Genomic DNA, 24,406 nt, shown 5'->3' with positions numbered 1-24,406 from the left:
TTGCCAGCTAATATCCAGTCTAGAACACCTATACGTGGTACCACCTAGCCAACCACATTGCTACCACACGTACAAGAGGTACCACAGTTCTCTTGGAGGGAAACTGCCAGCCATTAAGAAATAGGCACCATAGCTACTATCTAACAAGGTGGCTACCCTTCATGTCACACTATTAGATGTCTACCCCAGTAAGCACCACTTTGGAAGCTAGTACTTGTGGAGATGCAATTATAGGTAGCCACCTTTGAGATCATGCTCATATGACACCTACAAGTATGCACAAGCCTAAAGTTGTACTGGTAGTAGACTAATTCTACCACAAACACAACTACCTCTATGTTAGGTACCTACCCATATGTTACCTAGGAAGATGGTAATAACAATGCACATTCTTAGCCACATTCACAGATACCATATGTAAATGAGCAAAATGACCTGCTTACCAAACTTTAAGCATCCAGGAGAAGTGTCGCCCCCACTGTCTACAAACATTAATTCCTTGATATTATCTGGGATGAGACAACCACAACTTGTAGCCAAGAATTTTCCCTCTCTGCCAGCACGGTTGGCAAAACAATATATGTGGTAAGCATGTCTATAGGGGAGTATGAATATCCCCAATGCCTCTTCGTCATACATGAGCAGGCCACATGCACTGCAACTATCAGGCACCTGCAATATCTTAGCATTAGGTGGTGGCACTTTGGGGCATGGAACTTGCAACAAATGAACCGGGCTTTTCCTGCGTTGCATGGAGTTTACAAAATTGACACGAGCATTCAGTATAGGGAGAATTTCTTCATTCATCTCAATTTCCCTAGTAATCTCAAGTAACTCTGAACTGCAGTCATCATCCTCCACCTCAGCTTGCAAGGTCTCTAGCATCATTTCGAGCTTGAAGATCCGTGCCTTCTCCCTTTCCTTATTAGCACTGTCCACCGCAGATGATTGTAGCTCCCCCAATCGATGTTTGGCTTTTGCAAGCTGCGTTGTCACACTATGAATGATTGACATTGCCCCCTCATTTCGATGCACATTCGCCTGCATGGCATGTCGTCTTTTACACGCTTTATGGTACTTCGTTAATGCCTTTGCGTGGCTGAGTGCCACAACCATTCCAACATCATCAAGTTCACAAAGAGACAAATTTCCAAGCCTTGAAAATTTGGCCGCATTGTGCAAGCCAGAACCCCTGTTGGCATCCCCATCATCTACATTTGTAACCATGGTCATGTGCCACGAGCTCTGCGGTGCACTTGAAGAGTGGAATGTTGCCCATCTCTGTTTCTTCAGCTGTTGCAGCTTGCTAGATTCCATATTGGCTACAATGCTCTCAGCAAAAGCTGCCCAATTCACAGTCCCTCTCAAATGTTCATAGAGGAAACCCCGATAAAATGCCTTTGTTACCTCCATACCATAGTTCCTAGGAGGCTCCTCGTACACCGAAGTGAACATGGAGTATAATTTGCTCCAGAATTCCTTCTTAACAAACCTGCATTTGACTTTGCTGCCTCTCTTTGGCACCTCAGTAAACACTTGCGGCCAGTCTTCATCTGAAAAATCCTCCTCATTGAGGAGCCTAGGATCCTATCCAGCACAATTAAGCTTGTACACCTCATGGGCCTCTTCTTTTGTCATGCAAAACTGGCTATTCCTCTCAAAGTTGACATGATGAGGGTGCCACCTAGACATTGGTGCAGGAGAACCAGGTGTTCCAGCGTTTTGGTCTGATCGGGAACGACAAGCTTGCCTCTCCTCTACAACAGGTGTTGCATGAGTAGGATTTGGTCGTCTCTTCTTCACCCTGTGTGTGTCATGGTCCTCCCGCTCAGAAGTAGATGATGCACATCTTTTGTTTGGAGAAGCATGCACGACGTTGTGAGAGGGATGGAAACACACAGAACACCTCTATAATGACTTGACACACACTCTTGGAATGATACACACACACACACACACGCTAGGGGGCACCACTTCGCTTACACAACACACTTGGCCGAGACAGGGAACACATCGATGGAGTGAGAGGAGAAAGACTATCCACTTGCCCACTCCACACAAAGACACACACACACACACACCCAAAAAACTCAGCTCAAAATAGGATACAATAGATACAGTAGAGCTTGGGCCAACACCAATGGGGCAAAGATCTCACACAATATGGGTAAAATAGACCAGATACAATCACAAATTGGAGCAGAAGCTTTGCTCATAGGAGAAACTTACACAGCCAAAACAGTAGAAAAACAGTGAGTAATTTGGAAAAATGGACAGCGCCATCGCGTCTAGAACGGCCCAAAACCCCAGTCTACAATGTCAAAGTGCTCAAATCTGACCTCGGATGAGCAGTTTACGGCCAAAACAGGCTCCAAAAACCCCAAAAACACACCTTCGGCTGTTCCTCCTCTCTTCTCCACGTTTTTTCTGGTCTTCTCTCTGTTTTTTTAGTTCCCACACTTAGCTTTTTTACTTGGGCACCCTTGGCCTTTTAGATGACCTCAATTACAGGCCAAAAACTAACCTCGTAGTGCATAGTTGTCACCTTTTTGCATCATCCGCACACCTGGCACTCAACTTTTTTCAATAATGCATCCCGCCACCACGTGAAGTGGCCCCAAAAATTGGTCCTCATGATGACCTTTTTGCATAAGTATCACAAGAAAACACCCACGTTGTGTCCGTACTTCTCCACGTGCAAGTCTTGACCCCGTTCGACCTTCTGACGCCACTAGATAACATCTGACGCACCTGCTTACCTCATGTCATCGGCCCGCGGTTAGCTTCCTCGAGAAGTTTTATGCGCTACCAAATCCTCATTATTATAGAAAAAACACACTGGTACTGGTGATAGTGAAAATTGATGCACTATGTACATGTTGTCCTATCTGTACACATGTGGGCCCCACATAACCAACTGTCTCTGGATATTGGGCAATCCTTTATTCGATGCACCATGCATGTGTATATACATATGCGCAATCCCTTGCTCCAAAAAACTCCTGACATAATTTGCCCATCCCCTAGCCTGCTAGATCATTCATGATCAGCAACAGCAAAAAGAGAGATGAGACTCTCCGCATCACAGGTCTCCTCATCCTTCACATACATTGCTTGATCCACAGACAGCTCATCTTGCTCCACCATCATTAACCTGGCATGATATAATTTAAGACGCAATCCATTTACCCTTGACTTATGTAGAATCCCATCTAGGTTAGCCAACTGATATGTACCATTTGGAAAACAGTCCACTACCTTGAAAGGGCCTTCCCACTTAATTTGAAACTTCTTTTGGAAGGTGTTGTCCAGCTTACTGTTGTAGCGCAAAACCAAGTCATGCTTCTTGATACCCTTACTTTTGACCTTTTCATTTGTATTTGCCAAATCCCTATCCTGCATCTGCCCATAATGCTCCAATGCGCTCATTCTATCCAACTGAACCTCTTGTAACTGCAAGAGCCTCTCTTTGAATGCATCACTAGGTGGCCCAAGCAACTTCTCTAACATCTTGACTGAAGGCAACTCTACTTACACAAGCAATAGTGCTTCCTTTTCATACACCAAATGAAATGGAGTAAACCCTGTACTTGTCTTCACCGAAGTACGGTAAGCCCATAACGCACTAGGCAATTCCAAATCCCAATTCTTTCCTTGGTGCTCTGTCACTTTTGAAAGAATCTCTACCAACTCACCATTGAATCTTTCATTTAAGCCATTACATTGGGGATAATAAGGAGTGGTATGCTGGTGCCTAATCTTCATCTTCATGCATAAGAACTCTAGCAGTTTAGCTCTAAATCCTAGCCCCTTATCTGAAAGTAGCTCCAATGGCACCCCAAACTTGCAACATATTTCATCATACACGAATTTTGCCACGTCCTTTGCTTTGATCTGTTTTACTACTATAGCCTCTGCCCATCTAGAGAGATAGTCCACTGCAGTCAAAATATAGCTTTTCCCCCTGCTTGTGATAGGTAACGGTCCTATTGCATCAATCCCCCACTTTTCAAACACATCAAACACCATAATGGTTTTTCGTAGCTTTGGCTTCAATGCTCTCTTCCCAAATGCTTGATACCTATTGCAAGACCTACACCAATGGTTAACATCCTTGTGCAAACTAGGTCAGACATACCCCTCTTGCAAGATCTTATGCAAAGTGATCTTTAGAGAAAAATGGCCGCCACATGCGCCTTCATGATTCTCTTCCAACACTCTGTAAAGCTCCTCCCGCCAAGGTACACGTCTCAGCACGAGATCAGCCCCTTTCATGTATAAGACATCATCAATCAATTTGTACCTGTATGCTCTACACACAAAACCATACATCTTAGACTTCTGAATCTCCTTTGGAATGATTCCTATTAGCAAAAACTCCTCTTCTTGAGCCAAAATTTCCCGGCCATGATAAAGAGGTAAAGTGGTCCTCAACACAAATAGCTCTCCAATCATGCTTTGAGCTACTTCATGTGCCTCTCCATTTAGAGCACGTTCAATATGTCTGATGCTCCATGCTTAGAAATTTTTTAACAGGCCTTTAATTCTGAAACACATTTCGTTCAATGAGGTGTTTTTGCTCTTCCACACACCCAACACTTGCTTCACAACTAACAAGGCATCACCTTTTATACTCAACCTTCTAACCCCATGCTTCAAACAAATGTGTAATCTGGCTTCCAACGTAGCATATTCAGCCTCATTGTTACTATGCGCATCCAATTTGAACCCTCTCTTGCATACTAGCTTCCCCTCTGGATCATAAAGTGCTATACCCCCTGAAGCCGCATCATGGCTCTTTCTGTATGAGCCATCAAAGAAAAACACATGTGCATTGTTGATCTGTGGCACTTCTTCAACTACCTTCCTCGCCACATCTTCCTTAACAATAAGGGGATTCTCCTTGTAGGTCAACAAATCGGCTAGGGTAGCCCTTGTACTGTCTTCCACTAGAAAAGAGAACTCAAACTATCTTCCACTAGAAAAGAGAACTCAAACTCTTGCAGCTCAATTATCCATTTCTTCACCACATTTGACATGTTAGTGCCATTAATTAATTGTGGCAAAAAGGAATAACTCGTCAAGAAAATAAAAGGTCGTGGTAGCAAGTAATGACGAAATCGTCGACAAGCAAATATTACACTAGCCATCACTAGCTCTACTTCCGAGAATTTTCTCTCTGCCACCAACTTCACTCGGCTTGCACAATACACTGGCTTCATATAATGGCTGCCCTTCCCCCTTTTGCAATAGCATGGCTCCAATGGCATCATCCCCTACTGATGGATTTACATAAAATACATTAGGAAAAATGTGGACTCTCCTTGGGCCATATAGGATTAAGGTTAATTAGGCTCCAGCCAATAGGAAGAGAGCAATGTATATAAGTGTAGAACCTAAGAAAGTAGAGAGAATAATAGGGTTGTCCACTCATTTATTGCTTTGTATCCTAGAGGGAGGTGGATGGGTAAAAGAGGGAGGGGAAAAAAAGGGGGGGGGGGGGGTCCACAGATACGTTTTTGCAAAAACCCTAAAATTTCAAAAGTGTCAAAAAAAATTAAATTCAAAATATTCTATCCAAAACTCCCCCCAAACCTACCCTATGATCAAAAAGTCATTTTGTCACTCTAGAACCTCTTTCCCAAGACTCCCTTCCTCCATAGCCCCTTTCCATAACACAAAGCTCTCACTCTCTCTCTAAACTCTTACACCTTCCTCCTTCTTCAAGCTCTCCATTGCAACTTTAAGCTCCCACTCTCTCTCTAAAATCTGTCTCCCTCCTTCCTCAAGCTCTCCATGGCAACTTTAAGCTCCCACTCTCTCTCTAAACTATGTCTCCCTCCTCCTTCCTCAAGCTCTCCATTGCAACTTTAAGCTCCCACTCTCTCTCTAAACTCTGTCTTCCTCCTCCTTCCCCAATCTCTCCATTGCAATTTCAACCTCCCACTTAAGCATCCATGGCAAACAATGGTCAAAATAGACTCCCCAAACCCATCATTCAAAGTATGGTTCTCCACAACTCGAAGAATGAGGAGCAGCAATGGGAACCTCACGTTTTTCAAGAAGGTGCGTGGGTCTACATGCAACCTTCCACAATCGGTCTACATGCAGCCTTCCACAATCGGTCCCCATCGCGTTGTCGTGAAAGAACAAACGTTGATCTCCATTGGAAGGGAAGACTAATAGGTTTCAAGCAAGTAAGAGACAAGGGTACGGTGGAAATCGTTCAACATGTCTTCATGTTTGGACACATGCGTCTACAAGGGATCACCAACCCAAGGGGTTTTCCTTGTAACTGTATGTCCCTTGCACTTCAATGGTTTTGGTGGTAACAAAAAAATGGACTTTTTACATCTCACGGGCTGTTTTGTTTCTATGTAGATGTTTTCCCTTCTAGCCTTAGGGAGGAGCAACCACTCTCGTGCCTTTCAGGCACATTCATGGCCATGCATGCAAGTCTCGGGGATATGCTCTTCTCCAACACAACTTCATCAAACCTTGCACGACAAAGGGTGTTCTTCTACACCCACAAGTACATTGTACCTACAGATGAGGAAGGCTACGGAGAGCTACAACCTTGCGTAGCATGGAGTGGCCAAAGCCAGATGCATTCACTGTAATGTCTTTGAAATCCAAGATTATAGCTGATGTGAGAGCATCATTAAAGTTTGGAAAAGCCTCGCGTTCCGTTGGGCTTGGATGGTGTTGTCCTGCTCATGTCTTCGCTAGCATCTTTGGATCTTTGCCTTTCCATCATACAAATACTATGTATGTTTGCAAAGATCTACAATACGATACATTGGAATCCATCCTTGGCGAGAAGTGGGGGTATCTTGAAGGACTTCACAACAGAGATCGCTTTCGGTGTCAGGTTGGATGTTTTGGCATTGCTATCCGTTTCATCAAGGTGCGCTCCACCCTTTACGTGCGGTACTTCTATGAAAGATGGATGTGCAAGCTTGGTGAATGGATTCCATTGCAATCCACCGATGCTACAATTGAGGTATTTGATATTGCAATCAAATCGTCGAGTGGTGCCGTTGAGACCGTCCAAGTGAACAAGCATTGGACATTGGCCAATGTGCGGGAGCACTTAGTGATAATGGTTTAGAGCATGGAGAAGATACAAAATTTTGCATCGGACGACACCACAATTCACCTACATAGCCTGTTCACACTCTCATTTGAGCTCTAGCACTCTTTGCATTCCTACCTTAAGAGCTAGCATTATGGCATCCTCCTCCACCCCTCCCGAAGTCACGGCGTTACAACGCTTCCAAGCGTTTTTACAAACAACCGAGTGGCAAGATAGTGACTATCTTCACAATTTCTTCACCCAATTCCCTGATGTGAACGCAACTATTCACCTAAACAGCCAATCTTTTCAGCCTATCTTGGAATTTTATAAATTCTACATCGACAAGTATGTTGTACCAATTGTCGGACAAGGGGAATTGTGGATTCCATGAGATTTGCTTCGCTACATACACAAAGGCGATCGGCCTTTCACCCAGCGGCTTCAACGATTTTGTGTAATTGCGGGTGAGGCAGGTCAGTACATTGAATATTCACGTTTGAAAAAGAAGAAGGTAGGCACCCACTAAGTCGCTTGGCGACTTTTGTGTTTCTTCTTGCGGAGGAGCCTGAAAAATCTGAGGTGAGTTTGCCTTAGTTAAGCCTTGGGGGTGTCGTCAAGGACACAAAGGAGCCCATTACAGCGCCCTGGGATGCAAGCAAAGAGGGCAATATTCTTGCCCTAACCTACCCAGGAGGTGTCATTGATGCCGCCAAATCCATGGGTGATGAGGGTGCAGAAGCATCCTTTAAGCCCGCTGCAAATGCGCCGGAGGAGACATTAACTCCGGAGGTTTTTTTTGAACACCTCTCCCCAATTGTCATAAATGGGGAGGAATATTTGTTTTTACATGATCTTGAAAAGACTTTTGACATCCGCATGGATGAGTGTCTATCCATCCTCTGTGCCACTATAGAGTCCTCTGCCATTGACCCCTCCGATCCTTTGGATCGAAGCCTCCTTCCCCTTGGAGAGAGTGTGGTAGATACAGTGGAGTTGGCGATGGTGGCGGTGACAGATGCACTGCACTCATCTGTGTCGGAGGTTGAGTTTGTAGCTACACGCGCATTGCTTGAAGCCCAACGCACTCCTATGCCTGTTCATATAGATGAACTTGAGAGTGTCGCTATGGCTCCCAATTCATCTATTTCTCTTGACAGCAAAGGCATAAACGATGAGGATGACGAAAAACAAGAGATATTAATTAATTTTTGTTTTGTGATTACGTTAATTTTCATTGTTGCATTCTGAAATCTTATTTACCTATTGATTTCTTTGTAGAATGTTGTGGAGTTGGATGAGCATGCAGGTCGGGGAGGAGATGGTAGGCGCCAAGCTTTTGGATGGCACTCGTCTCTTGCGCATTACCTTGGAAAGATCCCCCAGGACGGCTTTGCGATAATCCACAAGGAGTACACTCCTTGTGGTCAATTTTGGGTGTCAATGATGAAAGCAATGAGCCGTATCCTATGCCTGTCAACCATATCTCAAGCCTCCCAAGTTATATATCTTGTAAATAAATCTTTGGCCAGTGTTGCATTTGTGACACACATTCGTGGTCGTGTGCTTTGTAACGTGGCCTTAAGCCAAGCTGTAGGTCTAAGCAATGTGGAACAAATTGCTTGGGATGTGCTGCACAAACAGATTGCCTGCGCCCAAGAGCTCCGAGAAAACATTGCTCCCCATATCTTAGATGGCTCAAGCACTCAATAGCTCCATAAATCTTGTAATTAACTCCTTCAAATTTGTAATGAGATATATCACATCTTTGTACTTTGTTATTTCAAATTTCTAATGGGAATTGATTTTAACTGGTACTTTACATCTTCTATATTGAGTTTATGGTACGATAGACAGTCACGTGATTGGTTCTATCTTGTGATACGATTGTGCAATTCTCTGAATCAAAATAAAGAGTTTTTTTCATATAAATAACACCAAAAAAAACAAAATATCATTATATTCTTCTAAACTTAACCTAAAGAAAGTTTAAAAAGGCTGTCTAGGGGCCTGCCGCAGAGGCGCGCGAGAAGGCATTTATAAGAATACAATGATATTATGCCTTTTTTGGTTATTGATCAATCAACCACACTTGGTTGACAGCTCTTCTATCCACATCTCCGTCTCTCTCTCTCTCTCTCTCTCTCTCTCTCTCTCTCTCTCTCTCTCTCTCTCTCTCTCTCTCTCTCTCTCTCTCTCTCTCTCTCTCTCTCTACTAAGTTTTACTTATATCAATTAAAACACAAATGTACACGACTCGTTATATTTGAAAAAGCCATGACTCGTTATATTTCAAAAAGATATCTTTACATTGCCAAAATTGCATAAAAGTCAAATTCAATCTCTCTCTCTCCTCTGATTCGATGCGCAAGAGCTAAATCCTTGGGCATTATTGTCACCTGTTTTGCATGAATAGCACACAAGTTGGTGTCTTCAAAAAGAGAAATTAGATGATATTCTGCTGCTTCTTGCAGAGCTTCTATGGCGATACCTTGAACTCGAAACGCCATTTGATAACTTTGCATGATCTCTTTCACCAAACGTATGAATGGTGCCTTGCGGATGAGAAGGTCTAAAGTTTTTTGACAGTGACGAATCTCTTGCAACGCCTTTGGAATGCATCCCTTCACAGCAAGAGCCCGTTGTTGAGGGATGGTAGGATTTGGGACATGGGCCTTGCGAGGGAGAACCTTGAAAAACTTTTTCTTTCTACGAGAGGGCTTGCGAGGAGGAGCTTGCGCATTTTAAAGGCCACCATGTGCTCCAACTGGCTCTTCAACTCCACCCTGCGCTCCAACTGGCTCGTCTTCTATATCCTCAAAATCCTCTTCATTTAGTAACCCATGATCACCTCTACGCTGATCTGACGGCAGAGCGCCGAATCCACGTGGCAATGTCTTCCCAGCCGGAACTCGATGATTTCTTGGGATCTCCTATCCGCTCCATGGTGGGCTTTGTGCTTCGTTGTCCATTTCAGTTTCTGTGTCTGATGTCACTACTCATTTCTTCTTGTGTGAAGGTTGTCCATCTTGTTGCTCTTCACCTGACCATTCCCTCTCCATCGCTTCTAAGAGCTCTTGTTCGTGTATCCAAGGTGGTTTTTGAGCACCTTGGACAGATGAGTGAGGGTGAGCAAAAAAAGGTTGATCTTTTCTTGTTGTTTGCTTTGTGCGTGCCATTGTGTAAGAAGGGGCAAGATTGAAAATGAGATTCCCTCTTCTCTAAAAGCCCTCTATTTTAAAAAAAAAGGTCTCTTCACACTTGACTAGGCCACTTAAAAAAACTTTTAATATCATCAAAATATAAAAAACAAAAAATGGATAAATGGAGAAGTATTATATGCAACTCAACAAAGACATCTACAAACATAAACATTACATTGCGTAGCATCATTTGTTTTACATGTTGGGTAACCAACGTTGGCCCACTCTATGGAGATTACATGCCACCGAGCATGATTAAGGGGTCCGGTGGAGTTTCTCCATTTCTCTTTAGCAGTAAGTCGAGATTGTCTCCTAACCTCCCTGGCAAGATTTGACTTCCGCGCTCGCTCTATGGCATGACATCTCCCCAAAGAACAACGAAAGAACCAATCCAACATCTCCTTCATGTAGTTGGATCTCGTAGTTTCACCACCGTGACGTGTATTTTTAAAGTAAACACCTTTGGCTTGATAATGTGATTTTTCCATTCCTTGAGTGCTCCACATGTCTAATGAACCATATTTTGACATAAAGAATGCTCCATGCGCATACAAAATATGCTGCATCAAGAAAAAATGCTTAGATCAAATAAATATTTATGTATAGCATCAAAATTTGAACTGAACAAAGTAACTTACCATGTAGTGTGTGATATTTCTCTCTCCCCACACTTGCACAAATGCTTTAGTGAAATTCGAAATGTGATCTTTGAACAAATTGTGTTGCTCGCTCATGGTTTGGGGTTTCCACATGATTTGAAGCACTAACTCCAAGTGGTGCCACACTTGCCTACGCAGATTTACAAGCACGGGATTTGAATCTTGATCGGTCGTACACTTGCAAAGAGCTTTCCATAGCTCCCATGGATCATCCTCCTCACCCCTCTCCTTTCGCATCTCTGGTTTCTTGAAAAACCTACGTGCTTTCACACCATTCATAAATACTTTTTGTGGCACTTCATGTATATTTTCCACCTCACCGATGATAGAAACATTGCCACCATGACATCCAATCGAATTTAGAATTTCTTCAACTATTCCAATGGCTTCCACGGATCTGGAAAGTGGTTTCATTGTGAAAGCGTACTCTATGTGAAGCTTTAAGAAGAGATCAAATATACGCATAAAGGCATGCAAAGTGCAAAAGTGTACATTTGTAAGTGGAAAATTGATAATGGGATGCCATGTTTTATCTTTTGTCGACCGATTGGGGACCTCCATGAAAGGAAACTTCAACACTGAGCACACCCAATCCCTTGCATCATCATCCATTGACCCTGTTGCCTGACTTCCCTTGATATTTTTCTTCGAAGACGTGGAGCCATGAGTACTCTCCTTGTATCCTCGTACACAATATGGACAAGGAATAAGTGATGAAGCACCTTGTTTACACCCAAGTATACATTTGATTGTTTTTATATCACCTCCTAAGTGCCACTCAACATCAAATGTACCTACTCCATCTACTTCTAGCTTTTCTCCCTCTAGTTGTGCCTTAATAACCCCTGTGATCCACGGGATCTTAGAGAAGACCCATGCCAACACCTCATGAGTCTCTTTCGGAACTTCAAAAGCTTCTAACCACCATATTTCTTTTTCCAATTGTACACTAAATGATGGTTTCTGAGAATGATCACCGATAGCATCGACTTTTGCAAAAAACATTGCCTCATTCATGAGTGTCACACTCATACGTTCCAATCTCTGTCCTTTGACAATTTGACATTCATCTAGCTTAAGAATAAATATGAGCTTCTCTCCAAGTCCTGAAACAACACAGGAATTGAATTGTTATACTAAATGATATTCATTACAAATAAAAAATGACATTACAATTTGTATTACCTTGCGGAGACAAAGCATAAAATTTAACCATAGCTCGTTCTAGTCGTTTCAAGTCAACAAAAATATTGTTGAATTGATGCTAACTAAAAGACTTTTCCCCATCAGGAATAGTATTGCCTCCGTTTATATTACAACGTAACTTGGCACTCGTGGAAGAGTACACCATGGATCCTTCAATGTGTTTGTATTCGCCAAGGGATTCTCGAACGAGATCATTGTTTGCTTTTTTTGCAAGTCGGACCCTATGTGGAATAGGAAATAAATTCTTGGTGATGCCTTGCTCTCGTAATGCATCTTTCATCAATCCATGAAGTGCATGGTATGCATTTGTGCTGATCCCAACCTCATCACAAGATCTCTGGACATCATCCTCAGACACAAGGTTAGAGATCTTTTTTAGGATCTCCTTTGTGATGGCATCTTTCATGTGTTTGGCCTTTTCACAACCTATGATGTAAAGTATATCTTCCTTTGAGATGCATCCTAGGAGAAGATTGCAACGGTCCTCTTGTCTAAAACTTCCACACACATCTTGTATATATGTCCTATTTCAAAAGGTAAACCGAGTTACAAATTGATGGAAATTATTTGAGAGTTATGAACACTGTGAATTAAAAAAAATGCATGGTTGCCGTGATCCCCTTCTTATGTGCCCCTCCATTAGAGGCTAAGTTTTCAATGGAAGAGAACTCCCTCTTACGCTCATGCATGCCAAATGGAGTGGCTTTTAGGTGCATCATTGCAATCTGTAGCTTAGTTACCTCTGTTTCTATAGCTTTCATCTCCTCTTTAAGATCTTTGAGTTGTTTCTCTGTGGAATGTAGTTGTTGTTGGAGATTTGTGGAATGAATGTGTAACACTTGACATTGTTGTCGGAAATATGCCGACGCACCTGCGTGATTGGAGTCCAATCTCTTACAATACCCAAGAAGACCATGTTCTCCTTCTCCCACATATTTGATTAAGCTTGGGAGTGTACGAATGTCGGATGACAGCCCACGAGCGGATCTTTTGGATACAACCCTCCATCAAGCCACAAGTCAACATTGGTTTCTCCTCGAAACCGTCGTACGGATGCCGGTTGAGATGCTTTCTCGTCATTTTTTTTTGTGGGAGCAAATTCGATCAGTAGACGCAGACTGACATTAGTTGACCTAGTAGATGACTGCGCAGGTGATTCATTGGTTATGTCGTGAAGAGACATGGTGAAAAGTTATGATGGGAAAAAAATTTGATAAGATATACTTTTTGGGATAAACAAACAATTTTTGGGATAAAAAGACTTAACAATATATTTTTTCATATATAGGTTCAATTTTTGAGCTCAAAGGAGCGAAATTTTTAAATTTTAAAAATTTCAATTTTTGGGCTTTATTAGATGGACGTTTTGATGATGTGGCATTATCTATTTATTCTTGGAATTAATGTAGAGAGAGACCCAATGAATTTTTTATTTGGAGCTTATAAAAGTTAGATTCTTCTAAAAAAATATTGTTATATATATATATATATATATACATATATATATAGGGACCTTTTTAATGCTTAAAAGATCCATTTTGAAGATTTTATTAAAAAATCATTTTTTGGGGTGAATTGATGCACGAGGTGAAAAGTGGAAGATGTCATAACTACTTACTCTCTTTGTGGAATTAATGTAGAGAGGGATCCAGGGAATTTTAGATTTGGAGATTATAAAAGCTGGATTCTTCTAAAAAAATACTATCATATATATATATATATATATATATATATATATATATATATATATATATATATATATATATATATATATATATATATATATATGGACCTTTTGAAAGCTTAAAAGATCCATTTTGAAGATTTTATAAAAAATTCATTTTTTTGGGTGAATTGATGCACGAACTGAAAAGTGGATTTTGTCATAACTACTTACTCTCTTTGTTTGGTGATAGGTAGAGAGAGAATGGTTCTTCTCTCTACTTTTACTCCTCTCTCTCTTTTTACTCCCCTCTCTCTCCTACTTTATCCCCCCTCTTCCTCCTACTTTACCACCCTCATAGTGCTGGAAATTGCAACCCTTCCCATCCTTCCTTAGGGGTCTAGCCCTGCACATGCATGGCACTTTTGTGATAGGCCTTCCCGGTGCAGAGCATGCCGTTCAGAGGCCCCTTCCCAGTAGACGGGTCCTTTGAAAATAAGCCTTCACTAGGAAGGGCAAGTTTTGAAAATGCCCTTCAAAGATAAATTCTATAAAATAGCCCAAAAAGAATCAAAGTAGAAGGTTTCTTAGTTAAAACATGAGCTTAAGTTCTAAGGTGTAACTCCGATGTGTTGCATTCAGGATCGACTTGTTTTAGTTTGAGCTTTGTGGTGGTAGGAAGTTTCTCTGATATATTATAATTTTCTGGCGTGTGTCGTTTTGTCTTCCTATCCATTGGACATGTTGGGGTGGGGTGGCAAGGACCTCGATGTGGTGGCATCCGCTGCCTAAGATCTGTGTCCAAATATATTGTTTGTAAGATCCTAGTCTTTATGGTGTTTATGCTCCTTGTGGCATGTGATGCACATGGGGTCTTCATGGTCTCTAATGGTGGGTTGCGGGTTCATATAAAAGCCAAGACACTTGTAGTGTTTTTCTTCTTTAATATAAATAGCTCCTATTGAGCATTTCTTACGTATTAGAAAAAAAAACCAAGCCTAAGCTCTAAGGTGGTAAAATATAAGTTTAAATTTATTAAAATTTGAATCCCATCACCTAAATCAAAGAAGAGATAACACTTTTTATATGTTATTTTTAATTAAGACCTTCAAAATTAAATTTTTAAGACTTGAGAGTGGCAGCTCACTAGTTATGGATTTTATATGGATGTAGATTCTTTGCAATGCAAAGTCTGATACAACCAGACTTGTGATGTGTGCAACGTGCATGATGATTCTAGAATCTAGTGACCTCTAAGCTCCTCCTCTAATGACCTAGCCTCTAGCGCATGTGTGACTACAGTTGAGTTTTGAATCTTTTAAAGGAAATGAGGAGATAGCATTGAGGCTCAAGGAAACAAGTCACGATCTCTCTCTCTCTCTCTCTCTCTCTCTCTCTCTCTCTCTCTCTCTCTCTCTCTCTCTCTCTCTCTCTCTCTCTCAACGCATTTATGGCTTGTACATGGCTTCACATGAGAGATGAACACTTTCTATGTACACTTCTTTCTCTCTTTGCGCCACCTAGTGCCCTCTCTACTACTTGTAGCTATAGCATGCAAGTAGGAGCATGCCCGTTGAAAGGTCACTATATGCCAAGAGAATCTCGAACCACATCTTGGCCCCTAGCCTCTACCCTTGCACAAACTCCTAGATCATGTCGTCCATACCTTTGTTTCAATAGGCATTGACCAAGACACCTTCCTCTTAGAGGGCCTTACCTCGTTGAATTGCCTCCCTCCTCTTCCTTTTGTCAGAGGGCCTCACCTCACAAATGTCCCTCAAATTTGCACACTCTTGCATACTTTTCTTGTGGCACATGTTGGCTAAAGTGAGTGCTCTCAAGATGTGTGTGTGTGTGTTGTGTGTGAGTGAGAGCGAGCGAGAGAGAGAGAGAGAGAGAGAGAGAGAGAGAGAGAGAGAGAGAGAGACGTGAAAACGAATGGTGATGCTTTTGGGGGGAAGAGGAGCAAACAGAGCTAAAGTATAATATACCAATATTCTAAAAATTTATTAACCATCGAATTTAATTAAAGAATACCTAATGCTAGCTCCTCTTAAGTATGGAACAACAAAAGATACACCAAAAGTAGAAGCAAGAAAATTAAGGGGTATCGAGTGATGGGTTGGTGCATTTTTGCCTTGCATGATGACGGGAAAAGTGTATAATGGACCTTCCTCTCCGAAGGCCAACTAAGGGAATTCCCCTTCCCTAGGAAGTACAAGGGCACCCTTCAATTTCCAGGCTTGCGTGACCCTCATTCCCTACTTTCCCCCCCTCTCCTATCTAGAGAGAAGTTAGAGAGAGAGCTACAAAAGTAGCCCTATTTGTTGTCTTTGTTCCCTCCATCCCCTACAAAATTAGCTTTAATCCCTTAAAATTAGGAATCCTTACATAGCCCCAAGGGGGTCCAATTTTTTCCTAATGACTTTCTCCCAATCAGGAGCTTGCATGGCTAACAACCCCCCTAACACCTCTTTGACCTCTTGAAACACTTCTTCACACTTATCATCCCATTGCAATGGATCATGCTTTGCCACTTGCTATAATGGATAAAGGAGCTGAGAAGACAATGGAATAAACTGTGCCATGTCACTTTGAGTATAAAAGTTGCCAATTGCTTTGTACTCGTAGGTGATGGAAGAAGAATAATAGACTTAACCTTGTCCGGATCAGCCTCAATGCCATTTTCTGACACCATATGGCTCAATAACTTCACCCTTGGCTATGCTAGATGACATTTCTTTGGATTTAGTTGTCCTCCATATTCATCATATCGAGCCAATACCATCTGCAGCTTCTCATGGTGTTCAGCCCTACTGCTATAGACACAAAAGTCGTCCATAAAAGCTTTAACACAACTACCAATGAATGGTTCCAATACCCAATTTGCTCTCTCTCTTGATAGAAAGATGGTCCATTTGACAACCCAAATGGCAATACTGTGTAGCAATAGCAGCCCCATGGCGTAATAAAAGTGGTCTTTGTGCGGTCTTTAAGAGCAATCTTCAATTGGAAATAGCTTGAAAAACCATCACACACACTGTACCTCTCATAACTTGCCACTGAATCCAAGATCTGATCAATGAATGGAATGGGATATGGGTTCTTCTTCGTGGCTGCATTTAAGGGATTAAGATCTACACAAATCCTCCACTTTCCATCCTTCTTTGGACTGACAACTACTGGACTCACCCATTCTGTGGTCTCCACTGGGACTATGAACCCTGCCTTCAACTACTGGACTCACCCATTTTGTGGTCTCCACAGGGACTGTGAACACTGCCTTCAATAACTTTTCTACCTCTTCCCGCAAGGCTTCCATCTTCTCTTGGCCCATCCTTCTTAGCTATATATGCATCTTTTTCAGGTCTATATGCATCTCTTCGCCCTTGAACCCTCTAATCTCTTCATATGAATTAATGAAAAAATCAAGAAAACTAGCCAACATGTGCAAATATATCTCCTTCTCCATAGCTGAGAGGTCTCCACTGATCATTTGTGTCATCAATTCCTGCTTATTTGACGATTCAACTTTGGTCTACATTAGCCCTTCAATCACTTCATAAGGCCCTTCACTTTCATCTTCAATCTCATTTGCAAATGCGACTACACCAGACTCCTGGATCCCTTTGTCCATTAAAAGAAATGCAACATCAGCATCCTCATCACTGCTGGTAGTACTATCACTATCCTCGTCGGACACTGTGGAATAGTCTTCATCACTAGACTCATCCTCATCTTCATAAAGCTCCTCCAATCGTTTCCTTGTGTCCATATTATATAGCTTCTTGGCACCTGTCTTTCCATAGAGGCTAATTGTACCACGTGGTCAATCTTGAACAGCTCCCACTACATGTAACCATGGTGTGCCCAGTATAATAGGATATGCTCCCAACCCTGCTGGCATCACATGAAAATCAACCACTGCCTTTGCATCATATGCTTCCACTTCTAATCTCTTTACAACACCCAAACACTTTACTTTTTGATGGTTTGCCAATCTGATCCGGAAACCTGACACCCCAGTCACTATGAGACCCATCTTCTCAACGCATGAGTGTGTTATGAAGCATATTTGGGCTCCACCATCCACATAACCTTGTACCAAATTTTTTCTTTTGTGCCAGACATCTACTATTGGAAAAATGTCTGGTAGCTCGTCCATCGCCAACACCTTCACTGAACCTTCCTTTGGCTCTTTCTCCATTGGGTTAACCATCCTCTTCCACTGTCGCTTTAGCTTAGGAACCATCTCTATGAGCTGCCCAAAAGTAACATCCGCCTTCCTGCTTGTCAGATCCTCCTTCAAGTCATAACTTAATTGCCCATCCCCTAGTGGAAAATCTGACACATGAAACTTGCGACGAGCCCTTCTTTTCCTCTTGGCCTTGACATCCTCGCCTTCATGGCTCTTTCCTTTCTTCTTACTAGGACCTGGAGCACTTCTTCCTTCCTTGTCCTCTGTGGTCATCTTTCCAATAGGCATCACTAATGTATCCTCTAGCTTTGATGCCTTCTCCAAGGTGACTACACTTAACACTTTTGTCTTTCCCTTTTTCTCTTGGGTTAATCCACTGGTTCCTTCATCTCCTTTAATTTCGATGCCATAATCATTTGACCTACTTAGCACCTGTCTTGGCAATGGATACATGTCTCCCCCCATCCTTGGTGGCTTATCACATTGCGGGCTAATGTGTCCCAACTCTCCACAATTATAGCATGTGGGCGTCTGCCTCCAAAACCTACCATTGCTTTGTCCTACACCATTCCTTGGCCTTTCTTCACCTCCTGGATGATTTGCAAACCTCCCTCGACCTCGATTATTTCCCACTTGGCCTAGCATGCATGTTTAGACTAAGATTCTTCATTAAATCTACCATTTGCCTCATGTCTTGTCTTAGCCCATCATCTTGCACTGTTGTAGTAACCACTGCTGGCATAACCTGAGGAGTAACAGCAACTCCTGGTTCATGATGAACCCCTGACATGCGACCTTGTAAAGAATCCATAGGCTGAAATTGAGACCTCATGGACAAAGACTCCACCCCTAACTGGCTCATTTTTCTCAGCTTCCACTCTTTGTTCCTTGCTACCTCTAGTGCATCTTCATATGTCCTAGGCTTCTTTAGCTCCACTCTCCAACGTATATTCTCCCAAAGCCCAGCCAAGAACCTGTCCTTATTCATCATGTCAGGCGGGGGTACCTATGGTGCTAAGGCCTTGCACATTCTCTCCCATGCCAATGAGAACTTACGGATGTACACATCTACTGGATCACCTTCGTTTTGCACCAAACCTTGTACTTCTTGCCACCCTTTTTCAGGATCTTCTATCTTCACAAACTCCACTTCTAATCCATGCCTTAGATTGTCCCAACTCAATCTTAAAGGTGGATCAGCCACACGCAACTCCTCTTCAAATGCTTTGGACCAAACTCGTGCATCACTCTTCAAACAAATTTGGAGAAGGCGTAACATTTGCGCCGGGTCATGAATCTGGTTGCTAATGCAGGCAACCTTCATCTTTTCCAAAAGGTCTTCCACATCTTCATCACTTCTTCCATGAAACTCCGGATAAGAGAAAGCCATGGCTACCCAAGCTACGATGCTTTGAGAACCCCTTTGAACGCACGTGCAAGAACCCAAAAATTTTGACTAAGTCAATTCCAAGAAACTTCAATGGAGCTCAAATTTAGATAAGGACAAACACATGCACATCAAATGAGTTTTCATAGTTAATCATCGGAATTACAACAGGCAAAGGACATTCTAGGATCTCTCTTAATCTTCTTGGCCCGAACATAAAGACTATACGATGCTAGAAAAAGATCTTCCTGGACACATGAACATTTATCTCGATTCTCTGAGTTAAATGAAAAGGAGTGAATTGAGGGCCATTTTGATCATCCATTAAAGTCAACCATGCAGCTCCCAAGAAAGCGCACCTGTCTTATCCTCTGATTTTGTCAGAATTTCAGCAGCATAACAGCATAAATGGCTCAAAAGACCAAAAAACCAGCCATCATAACTTGGAAAAATTTTGACAGAGCTTCCCCAGAAGTAGAGCAGTGTGAACCCAAAGACTGTATATGTATGCATAAACTGCCAACAATAGAACCCGAGCATCAAGTAGGAATCACTAGTACATAGCTTATGGTGAGGTCACAAAAAGGGTGCTCCAGCTACTTGTATCACCGAAAGGATCTCCACATTTGAGAATCCCCCAGCTCAATAAAACCTCACACGAAGGCTTATGTAAATCTCGTATAGTTAAGTTCCAGAAATGACTATCTTCCAGACCAAGTCTCAGAAATGGCTAGGACTGCCAAATAAAACTAGATATGGCTCCACAAAGGCGTACAATGGCAGTTCCACAAGTAATGTACAATCCAGTAGACAATGCGCTCAAACAGGCGCCAAACGATGCATACCCACAACAACTGCAAGTGACACCATTGCTAGTATATCATTGTACTCTAGCTACCTGTACCTATGTGAATCACCTGTACCTGTCCCTGTAACCTGTAACCTATAATCCCGAATCTCGAAGCAGAAGGTACTCGAAGAAGATCCTCCGTGGGGGTGCCAAAAGAATGTGAGCGGGATGGAAACACATAGAACGCCTCTATAATGACATGACACACACTCTTGGGAAGATACACACTCACACACTAGGGGGCACCACTTGGCTTACACAACACACCTGGCTGAGACAAGGAACACACCGATGGAGTGAGAGGAGAGAGACTATCCACTTGCCCAGTCCACACAGAGATACACACACACACACCCAAAAACCTCAGCTCAAAAAAGGAAAATTTCTAATGTTTATATACAATAGAGCTTGGGCCAACAGCAATGGGGCAAAGAGCTCACACAGTATGGGTAAAATATACCAGATACAATCACAAATTGGAGCAGAAGCTTCGCTCATAGGAGAAACTTACACATCCAAAACAGCAGAAAAACAGTGAGTAATTTGGCAAAATGGACAGCGCCATCGCGTCCGACACGGCCCAAAACCCCTGGTCTGCAATGTCAAAGTGCTCAAATCCGACCTCGGATGAGCAGTTTACGGCCAAAACAGGCACCAAAAACTCCAAAACCACACCTTCGGCTGTTCCTCCTCTCTTCTCCACGTTTTTTCTAGTCTTCTCTCTATTTTTTCGGTTCCCACACTTAGCTTTTTTACTTGGGCACCCTTGGCCTTTTAGATGACCTCAAACGGACCCCTAACAGGCCAAAAACTGACCTCGCAGTGCATAGTTGTCACCTTTTTGCATCATCCGCACACCCGGCACTCAACTTTTTTCAATAATGCATCCCGCCACCACGTGAAGTGGCCCCAAAAATTGGACCTCATGATGACCTTTCTACATAAGTATCACAAGAAAACACCCACGTTGTGTCCGTACTTCTCCACGTGCAAGTATTGACCCCGTTCGACCTCCTGATTCCACTAGATGCCATCTGACGCACCTGCTTACCTCATGTCGTCGGCCCGCGGATAGCTTCCTCAAAAAATTTTACGCGCTACCAACTACTCGTTATTATAGAAAAAACACACTGGTACTGGTCATAGTGAAAATTGATGCACTATGTACATGTTGTCCTACCTGTACACATGTGGGCCCCACATAACCAACTAGCTCTGGAAAATGGGCAATCCTTTATTCGATGCACCATGCATGTGTATATACATACCCGCAATCCCTTGCTCCAAAACACTCCTGACAACGTTCCTGGGTGGTGTCTTGCTGACCGGCTTGCTCTCCTTCTGCCTGGATTCTTGCTCCTGAGACCTTTGCCTGTGTGCCTTCCTTTCTTTCCCCACCTGCTCCTTGACGTGCTGTGGAGAGGACTGAGCCCGTTTGGTGCGCGATAGAAGCTCCATGCCCCCAGCTCTCTGCGTCATAATTCCCCCGCCGGTGGCTGTTACAAAGGGGCCCAAGCCACTCAAACTCACTTTTTAAAAAAAGACACTAATATGTATATATTGAAAAAAAAAAACCCATGTTCTCAAATTGGGTACTACAAGTGACCTCCACCACTTACAAACTTAGGTAGTAACATGAAGTGGCTAGCCCCCAAAAATCAAGTAGCTAGTGTAGCACCTTAGCATGCATATACCCTGTAGCGTTAGTTATACCAATGTTACTCACTTTGAGCTTCTATTTTATAGGCCATCTATATCCCAACAATCCACCAACCAAAACTTTGATTCGTATTTCCCGTAACACCTTGGGGGAGAACCATTTTTTCCACTAATGAAGTGGAGACTATCTTCGACCCTCTTCCACCTCCGACTTTGGATGAGGTGGAAACAAGGAGAGGGAGGTCGATGAATGTTAACCCTCACGGCTCACAGACACCCTATCACCTACGACGGACGTTGTAACCTACGGTGGACATTGTATTATTTATTTGGTAGAGTCAGGTACCGTGCTTGTCGGTCCAATAGGAAAAGGGTAAGAGTGATCGCCGATGAGAGGTGCACTCTAACTGGAACATTCAAGGGATTAGTTGGCTAAGCATGGGTGTCCAAGTGTGAATGGGGTGAGCTCATATAAAAGTCAACTAAACCTAAAATTCACTCATTCTCTCATTTGTGCAATTGAAGAGTGCTCTTCCTCCATTTCCTTCTTCTTCTTCTTCATCTCTTTGTGTGTGTGTGAGAGAGAGAGAGAGGGAGAGAGGGAGAGAGAGGGAGTGTGTGGGAGATCGAGCATTACGAAGGCATGACGGCGGTGAAGCGGTTGAGCGCGGCGTAGCGGCGTCTCCTTCTTCTTCGCGGCGAGGAATCCTCCACGACGCAAGCGTAGAGTGGTGAGTGACACACCATCGCCTTCTTTGAGCTTACTAGTTTAGGCTTGTTGTGTGCTTGGAGCCATTTGTGGCTCGCACACGGTGTATCGCCAAGTTCCTTGCATTGACACGTGCGACATACGCGCACATTTTTGGCGCCATCTCCGGGGAATGCCGTGCATTAAGCTCGAGTAGCGCTCTATGCTTCTCCGTGGTGCAATTTCTATTGTAGGAAAGGTAAGGAAGGAGTGTGTGTGTGTGTTGAGAAGAGAGATTTGGTGTTATACTGTGTGTTTTTTTTGTTAATGGAGTTTTCAAAGGTTTTGTGTTTATTCTCTGTGTATTAAGGTAGTTAGTTTTCTTTCTTAATAGAGTTTTCAAAGAAATTGTGTTTATTCTCTGTGTATTAAGGTAGTTAGTTTTCTTTGTTAATAGAGATTTCAAAGGTTCTGTGTTTATTCTCTGTGTATTAAGGTAGTTAGTTTTCTATGTACAGTAAGTAGGAAGTAGATTAGTGAGAGTTAATAGTGTGTTAGTGTGTAAGAGTAGGTGTATGAGTTAGAAGTAGGTAGATAGAGTGTGTGTGTGCTCTCGCGCGGGCCACGGCGGCTTTATCCTTTTTTTTTTTTTTTAATAATTAAAGGTAGGACCGGGATCGGGAATATCTCCCAGACCCAAGCCCATACCCAAGCCCAAGCTCACGCTCAGGCCTAGGCCTCAGTCGCCTTTTAAAAAAACGAATTTTAGCTTCACACGTAGCTTAAAATTGATTTTTGAGGACCAACGGAACGTCAGATGCTTGAAAATTGTGTTGTAAAGCACACAGCGACCCTCTAAGTGATACGCTCATTTTGAGCTATCACACACTTAATATAAAAAAAATCAAACATTAAAAAAACATCAAAAACAAGAAAAAATCAAGTAGAAAACGGGGTGCAAAACACCCACAGAACAAAGCAAGTAACCTTTGAGGGTACTTGCCGACACTTGTAGGGCACCCAAAGCACATGTATCTACGCTCTGGTCGTGTGCTAGAGTCCGAACAACTAGCTAGTGCTTTGATTTACGGGGGTACTCACTATCCTTCCACACTAGGGTCTACGCCCTCGGCGGGGACCCAAGGTAGTGCAACCCAAGACCCAAATATAGCGGCTAGCGACTCTTCCTCTGACTACGATATTATGGAAGAGCATCTTACACAAAGCCCCAGGGGAACAAATGAAACCATACCTAGCTGGGCCCAACAACCTGGAACTAGTGTTTTTAGCCGTTTGATGGAAACTTTTAGTAGAGCTACGCGCTCTGAACCTACGGCTAGTGAAGTAAACGAAGGGGGTGGGGAAGTAGAATCACCATTCACATCTTCTGTAGACCCCACACTCCCTCAGAGTGTCCACGTGGACATTCTACCTACCTCATTTAATGAGGGCCCTACCGAGCTACCACCTTCCAAAGTCGCTTCTAAGGTAGCGGTGACTAAAAGTCAAAACACGGGAAGCAACATTGCATCCACCTCACGGAAACCCTCTAGTACACCAAGTTTGGACGGGGTATTTCTCAATGAAAAATGGGAATATGACCTACACACGGAGACTTTGACCGACCTATACATGGGCTACACATACCATGTGGGTTGGTTAGAAGTTGTACAATCCACATCTAGTGCCACTAGTCTAGAGGAACAACAACACATGATGTGCAATGTCATCCATAGGATTATCCAGTCCGAGAGGCAAAATCGAGGAACAAACATACCTTCGACGGGTCCTATACGATTTTTAGACACGGGCAAAGGG

The 24,406-nt window shown here is 42.8% G+C and overlaps 1 pseudogene; it reads right to left on the bottom strand.

Annotated features, from left to right (window-relative positions):
- Positions 1–402: 402 nt before the first annotated feature.
- LOC147457853 (uncharacterized) lies at positions 403–21,699 on the bottom strand (annotated as a pseudogene).
- Positions 21,700–24,406: the final 2,707 nt, after the last annotated feature.

The sequence above is a fragment of the Adiantum capillus-veneris genome, chromosome 5 (genome assembly GCF_014529385.1).
Source record: "Adiantum capillus-veneris isolate H3 chromosome 5, ASM1452938v2, whole genome shotgun sequence".
Lineage (NCBI taxonomy): Eukaryota > Viridiplantae > Streptophyta > Polypodiopsida > Polypodiales > Pteridaceae > Adiantum > Adiantum capillus-veneris.
This window is presented reverse-complemented; position numbering and strand designations above follow the sequence as displayed.